The sequence below is a fragment of the Sesamum indicum genome, linkage group LG9 (assembly GCF_000512975.1).
Source record: "Sesamum indicum cultivar Zhongzhi No. 13 linkage group LG9, S_indicum_v1.0, whole genome shotgun sequence".
NCBI classification, from domain to species: domain Eukaryota; kingdom Viridiplantae; phylum Streptophyta; class Magnoliopsida; order Lamiales; family Pedaliaceae; genus Sesamum; species Sesamum indicum.
In genome coordinates this window covers 12,269,341-12,278,002 of record NC_026153.1, presented here as the reverse complement: position 1 = coordinate 12,278,002, position 8,662 = coordinate 12,269,341, and positions in this window count along the sequence as shown.

Sequence of the window (8,662 nt, the reverse complement as noted above, 5' to 3'; positions counted from 1 at the left end):
GGCCTAAATTGACCACCACATACATTTTGACTTTAGTGAAGCCACTTGAGTCTTTTAGACTTTTTTTGTTGATGTAAGCTATCATGTACAAATCCATTCCACCATTGTTTAACCCCTTGATTTTGACCATTTCAAAAAATATTAGAGCACCAAGGGAAGTGAGTTTATATTCAAAAGAATGGTTCTCAAAACAAGGTGAGGGTTTGAACATTGTTGTTTTTGTGCTCTAAAGGATATATCTCAAAATGAGTGTGGGGTTTCAATATTGTGGTTCTACACTATATGAGAGTTAATATTGTTACCTTGTTCTATGCCTATTGCAAAAAAAGGGAGAGAAAGAAAAAAAAAGGAAAATTTCCAAAAAAACAAAGCAATATTCTTGCCACCAAAAAAAGGAGAAAGATGAAGAAAAAAGGAAAGAAAAGAGTAAAATCTCTTCAAAAGAAATAGCAAAGCATAGTCCAATAAGTTGTCAAAAGAATTTGGGAAATGGAACAGCGAAATGAGTAACTTTTGAGAGTTCTGATTCATTGTTCACTCGATTCCTTGGTGCTCTGATTAATCTTCTTGGAACATAACCTCATTATCCTTAAAATCCTACCCCAAACCAAAGCTCCATTATAACTAAAATCAAAAGACCTTTTGATCCATGTAGGTGCATATTTCAAACTGGTGGAGATGTGGTGTATAAGCAAGTCAATGGTGAAGCATTGTTGTAGTAAGTATTGAGGGAAACACTCAAGCCATATACACTTGAGAGAATGGAAAGCGGTGAGAAAGAGTCCACTAGTTTTGTATACTTGATTTCTATGATACTCATTGTCTAAAAATTTGTTGAGAGCATGTTAAATTATCTTTTCCATGAAGTGAGTCACTTGCTTTGCACACGGTTACAACTTGCCTTGAGTATGTTCAATTATGGAAAGGGTTTTTGTGACGCCCCAAAGATTATAATACATGATTGGGGGGATTAATTAGTAATTTTTTATAAAACTTGGTTAATTAGTAAATAAATTATATTCTATAATTGGAATATAATAAAGCTTGAACGAGTTAAATTGGAGCTTGTTATAATATTTGAAAGCAAATTATATTAATTAAGAAAATTAGGAAGGACGTAATGGGTATTTTGAGAAAAGTTTAAATTAAATTTAAAAAAAAAAGAGAAAAGAAAAGAAAAAAAAAGGAAGGAAAGAGGGATTAGGGAGGTGGGCCATCACCACCGCCAACCTCCATATGTATATATATATATATATTGAATGAAAAACTCACTTTCAATTGCAATTCTTCTGTTCGAGTTTTAGCAGTCTGCGACAAAGTAAGATTTTAATTTTAATTTTTATTAATTTATATAATTATATTATTTAATTACTCTATTTATTAAATGTAGTTTATATTGAGCGATATATTATTTAATCGGAGTATTTTATGATTTTGACCATTTAAATTAGTATCGTATTAAATATCACATTTGATATAAAAATGATATAGTTGGTTAACTAAATTATTAGATTTATCAGATTTAATTATTACTATAGCTAATTTACACAATTCCATCGGACTGATTAACCAAATATGTAATTCTATGTATTATTGCTTAATTAAATTGTATAACAATGATAAATTGATAGAAAATTCATAGAAATATTCTAAGAATTATATTTAATAAATGATATGTTAATAAAGAGGAAAAACGAAGATTTGTACTTCGATAGAAGTGGAATATTAAAGAATTATTAGAAATTGTACGAATAAGATTTAATATTATATTTAAAAGAAATTATGATATTCTCGATATATTAATTGTATGTGGTATAACTCATTATAGGATACGGGGATGAGGTGAAAGGACTGACAATTAGCGATTAAGTAGAAAGAAACGTTGTGAGGTTGGGGTAAGTAAATAATTAGTATTATCTATATATATTCCATTTATTTGTGATATTACTGCTATATAAATTTGTGTTTAATGCTGACGTTGGTTTATCTGAAAATATATGAGTGGTGAATGATTTAATTTGATTGACGATATTGTGTACGTGTAATGCGAAGACACGTTGAAATATCATGTTTGTTGTATGTTGTGTTGTGGGTGTCTGAAAATGAGAATGTATTGATATATGGTTTTACGTTACTAGTTGCTTACAAAAATGGTGATATGTGGAAATGAGGGAGTGGTGGAAATTGAATATAATTGTGGTGTGAATACCCTTGATGTATTGAAAAGCCTATAAGGCGAAATGATATGAAAAGAGCGATGCTGCGATATGAAAAAGATGTGAAATGAAAAGAGCGATGCTGCGATATGAAAAAAATATGATATGAAAAGAGCGATGCTGCGATATGAAAAAGATGTGAAATGAAAAGAGCTATGTGCGAAATGAAAGAGCTATGATGCAAAACGAGATTGATGAGCCGGCTATCAAGGGGATTCACTTGAATTTATATAACGGTGAGATTGAGTTGATGGGAAAAACACGATATCACCTTTTGGTAAGCAAACTAGAGGAAAAAGAATTTAACTGGTTGTTTTATTGCGAATTAGCTATGTGGTGCGATGAAGTCGATTATGTTGGAATTAAATTGACTGTATTCTATGCATGTTGCTTACTTATCTTATCTTGGCTATGTTTGGTATATATATAGATAAGGCTGGTTATTTGTTTATTGAGTGGCAGGCTCATCCCTCTGTTGATATTTTCTTTCAGGAGTAGACTTTGAGGTGTCTGACTTTGATATTAGCTCTACGCGCTATACTCAGGCAGGTTGGGCCAGTATGCTGTTTTCTTCTCGTTGTTAGTTAGAATACAAATCATATTTTGTTGTATAGAGGGAACGTAAGCATGGAGATTACTTGTGGTGTTTGATATGTATATATATAATGTCGTGGGTTGATAATACCTATTATGACGTGTTGGGATTACGTATGCAAATTGATTAGATGATTATGTGTAAATGTATATATATGAACACAGGGATTACTATAAGTATGACGTTTAGGGTAGATATAGCTCTTGTAGTGAAGGGGGTGCTACAGTTTTGAATGCGTAATTGATTTTGATTTTGCTCGAGGACTAGCAAAAGGTTAAGTGTAGGGGGTATTTGATAAGTGCATAATTTATCATATTTTGATGATGGTTATACCTCCTTTTGAGCTAAAATACTCCTAATCACATTGATTTATTGAATTTTCAGCTCAAAAGATTTGATGAAGAGTAAAAATGACAAATTTGAGCTAAAAACAACAATTGAAAGCATTTAAGGAAGGAAGAAGTAAATTGTAATAGATTTGTTGATCCGACTAGAAGTGTTCACACTTAGTGTTGCAGTCAACTCTGGAAAAAAAGGAAAGATACAATTTATGCTGAAGAAAAAGGGATGATTGCTCTATGATTTTAGAAAGAATCCTTTGGGATATTTGGCGGATGTAAAGGAATATTTGGTTAACATTTTTAGAACCAATTATGTACCTAACCATCTTCTATGTCTAGATTCATAGGATAATTATGGTATAAATAGGAGGACGTCTCACATCCATTAGGCTATTCATCATTCTATCTTTTGAATTCTCTTTAATACATTACCTAATTGTTAATGGAATTCCACTTCTTTTTAGTGCGTTCTTCTGTTAACATGTTTGGCTAATTTTCTTATTTTCTGGTTAAGGTTAAGGTAATTGCTTCATTCCAACCAACTAAAAAAATTGCATTGTCCAGCTCTACAATTGCAGAATAATTTTCCTTCACTTTCTTTTGTTGGACCAACAACTCTAATAGCGGCATTTCTTTGATAAAAGCACTTTGGATTTTTATATCTCAAATCCATAATTTCTTCTCTTTTTGAAGTAGATTTTCTAGAATAGCTCATTCTACAAAAATGAAATAAAAAAATAATTTAATATAATTAAATTACCAAAATTAAAGTGGACAAATGAAATAAAAGAGGAAAAACAAACAGTTTCATACCTTTTTTTGGGGGAGAAATGGCAAAAGGAAGATACAAAACAAGCAAAAAACCCTTTGCATGTTATATAGACCCATAGAGGGGTATTTTGGTCCAAAAAGTCATTAAATATCAACCTAAATCACAGAAAAACACTATCAAACGCAGCAAACGAGCGTTTTCTCCACCTCCCGTTAGTTTCTAACAGAATGGGGGTTTTTTGCTGACTAAAACAAAACAGGAGGGGGGTTTTAGCCTATTCTGAAAACAGGGGGTGCTTTTTGCATACTTTTTAAAACACAGGGGAGTTTTATGCATTTTGTCCTTTATTTTGTGGATGGCAATCCTTGGCAAACTATCCATAAAGGATAAACCTTGGCTTTCCCATCTTGGTGACTATGCTATGTGACGAGGGATCGACGGAGACACACACTCACTTATTCTTCCATTGTCGTTTTAGCAGTAGATGCCTTACGGAGGTACGAAGACTGGTTCGATTTATTTGGCCCAACCGGGATTGGTGAACAGACATTGAGTGGGCTTCACGAAAATGGAAGGTAAGCATATCATCAACATAGCGTTTCGAGCTTTACTTGCCTCATGCGTTTAGCACATTTGGAGAGAAAGGAACATCAGACGATTTGAGCATGTATAGAGGACGTCTGTCACACTAGCAATCTTGATCGTGGATGATGTCAGACAGAGGACTCTCAGCATTAATCTAGCCAGTTCTGTTAGTACATATGCTTTATATAAATTGTGGTGTATCCCTTGGCCTGTCGAGGGAAAAACAACTGACGAACAACTTGTTGTACTAGCATTTTTACTTAATGAAAATTTACCCAAAAAAAAAAAAACATAGCATGATTAATTATGTTATGGGGAATGCATGATCAAATTTAAATGAATTCTCGTAAGAATTTGTTAGTTAGAATCAGGTTTTTCTAATTCTTAATACTCTTGATGGATGAGTAGGGATTTAGCCAACGGTCATATCTTGGCTGACGAAAAGGAAAGGTTATTATGTCGTATCAATGACCATAACTGGTTTATTTATTTAATCAAGTGTTATATTTTATCAATGATCAACCAATGGAATCAAGCATGAACCCGATCTTAACTGAAAATGTCTTCTCTTATATTTATCTCTTTTACTTTCATTATCTCTCTAGTTTAATTTAGTTTTTATTCTCTTCACAATCAAACTCCCCCTCCCCCCCTCCCACCCCCCAACACTATTTTTTATTTTTGAAGGAACTGATTAAGCTAATCCCTGAGAAATCGACTCTACTCCTTTTACAAAAGTGTTCATAAAAATATTTTTAATGTGGTCTTGACACCCGTCAGATTTACTTAAAACTCTTATAAGTGATACGTATAAACAAGCAAAAAAATTATGTGATATTTGCTCCACCAATTTTCCTTCCTCCATTTTAGTAATTAGAAATACTTATGTATAAGTTTTATATTAATTTTCCATTCGGTATAATTTTTTTCATAATATATATATATAGTTATCGTCACTATCTATTTATTTCGTAATTTTTAAGTTCTCTTAATTATACTTTCTATACTTTTTTTCTTGATTTTTCTCTTCAACGTGATAAGCTTTTTTATTTTTTCTTTTTTATGGATAATTGCACTTAAAAGCAGAATTGATTCATTTATCCTCATTTAATTATTTTGTGCTTAGAGTTGTTAACTTGTATTTTACTTGTATATCTTACTATTAGTTAAGTTTACCCTTTTTTTTATTCTTTCTAAATGCTTTAATATAGACTAAAATTTATGAGTTGATTATTTATTTTTATTCGGACTTCAAAACTAAATAGAATCGGAAAGAAGATAGAATAAAACTATAAGTAACTAATGCTTTCAATAAGAAGAAAAGAGGATGAGTATTTATTAAAAAGTTATTTATTAAAAAAAACTTGATTGTTTTACAACATTTATGATAATTAATTATGATAATTTTTTATTATATATATTGCTTTTATTCTGTTCATAGCATTATGAATTTTTTATTGTATATAGATTTACAAATATATATATTTAAATCTTCGCTTTTTTATTAGTTTCAAAGATTGTTAAATTTATTTTCTGTAATGAAATCAAAAAGTGTTATTAATGGTTTTTTTTTTCTTTTTTTTTTCTATAATACTTGGTATACAAAAGGTATAGTACATTACAGATTGTATTGTTTAAGAGAAATCCATTTACATTGATATATTCAAATAAAAATATTTGTTATTTTATTAAAAAAGTATTAATTGAGTAATATATATATATATATAGTATTTGAAACTTATAAAATAACTTTTTCAATGTGTGAAAAAATGATAATATTCTATGATTATTTTCAAAATGTTCAATAAATAAACTTAGTCAACATTCAATATTTAGTTTTGTATACATAACTTTAATATTGTTATATGATGTGTACCAGAAATTTGAAAACACTATAAGGGTTGAAGGATTGCTAAATTTTTTTTAAAATTATCAAAGAACTAGTCCTGCAAAACATAGGTTAGCACTCCAATTATTAAGTCAGTAACAGTTTATGAAAAAATAGAAAGTAGAAGTTGAGATAAAGTGAGAATAATGGTCAGATATAATTAAGAATGATGAATATTCGTGTGGAGTGCAAATTATAAGCTTAGAATAACCTAACAACCAAGTGAGAAGAAGGAGAAAAAGTGGGAGTTGTAGAGTGAAAAATGATGTTACCAAATGACTGCACAAGGCTTCTATTTATAAGAATATACAGAGCTTAAACGAGGTTAATTGCTGAGTTCCGTACATTATTAGAAAGCTTTTTAAGTTGGTTATCATTCAAAATAAATTATTTATAATTTGGGTAAATAGTGACTGAAATATACCAGATGGACGAAATCCTGGCAAATCTGTCTAAAAATCCGGGGGTTGGTCATTCGAAGATTTTTCAGCTCATCAGCCATAAATTTACCCGAAACCACCTGGAGATATTTTAGGGTGATGCATATAAATGTGTTGGCACGCTATACAGCGTGTCCTCCCAACTGTATGACATGTTCAGCTAAAATTGGCTCATTTCTTGGGTCTGCCAAATCAGTAAACTAACAGGTGAATTTGTGAGCTTCTTCCCATCTGATGGGCTTTACCTGTCCCGCTGGTGGATTTTCATCCATTCTACTTGGGAGCGAGCTGGGTTCTTTGGCATGTTGCGCTAGTATGCATAGCTTGTCGGCTGGGCCCTATAATTTTACAGGACATCATCATTATATATAGTGAGATGATTATTAAAATATGATATATTTTTATATAATTCAAAATTAATAAAAATATTATAAATTTTCTTACAGCACGAGTTTCTTTCGACCAACATTATTAAGGCTTGGATTTTTTTCCTTTTTGTTTTTTAAATTTAAGACAATTGTGAGGTAACTGATGGCTGCCACTTTTAAAAGACATATAGGGGATTAATGGTACGCTGCCCGCTTACGTCCATTTGATCATTTTATTATTGTTTTCTTATAGAATTTACAATTTAGTTCCCTACTTTATAATTATATATAATTTAATCATAAAAATTTTATTACTTTTTAATTAGTCTCTAAAATTTTTGATATATTTGAAATCCTATCATTTATTTTTTAGCTAATTTTTTACTTTCTATATGTTAAAAATTAAGCAATCGACTTTCATTTAAATTTCTTTTTTATCCCAAATTAACTCAAATAAACTCTTTATAATTAACCCTTAGAACAAAACAATGTGAAGAAAAAATTAGATCTTATAGGTAATAATGAATTAAAAATTTATCAATATACAATATTTAATATAATAGATATGGAGGGTCACAATTTCACTATTCTCTAAATTGATGAAATATTTAAGTTTATATATGATGTGCATAAAAATAGGCTAGCCCAAAGAGTTCCAAGAGATTTAAAAAGAAGAAAGAAATGAGACGTCCATAAAGAGGCCCTAGAGGACCTGGCAGACAGCCTTGACGGGTGCTTCCAAAAAACAGATTGGGAAAGGGAGGAAGCTTAAGGCATTCCTTACTCAAACCATGATCACTGCCCAACAAAATGTTCGCCCACACACAAGGCATCTCGTCAACCCCAAGGTCAATAGCCACATTATACCACATCAACCCTAGCAAGGAGGACACCACCTGACAGCTAGGACTCCTGTAGACGAGGGAGGACCCCAAAGCCCTGGGTTCCTTGGCAACTTTGATTCTCTAGCGGTTAGGAGTTCTTGCTGATGAAGGGTCCCCCAACTTGGAGATAAGTATTCAACAACATTATTAACAGAAGATAAAAATAAATTATGGCCTATCCAAATGTCCTTCATCCACTTTTCCTACAAATGAAGGAAACGTGCATAGCCCTATAGGAAGAGGGCACCCCTTTTAAATATAGGTTTACACTTTCATACTGAATGCACTTTTCGAGACCTTCTTGACACCTTTTTTACTCTCCGGACGTCCCCTAACATCCCTCACACTTCTCTTACTCTCTAAATCATCTCTCTCACTCTTTAAACACTTTTTAAATACTTTCTAAACATTATCTAAGCACTCCACAAGCACATTATCAAGTGTCTTACACTTTTCACCGACTTTATCCACCATATGTCGATTTTAATTATATTTATTTAGTTTTAGGATTTATTCAACTCAAATCTAATACTAACTTGGGCGTTAAAATGCTAAAACCTTTTTTTTTGCAGG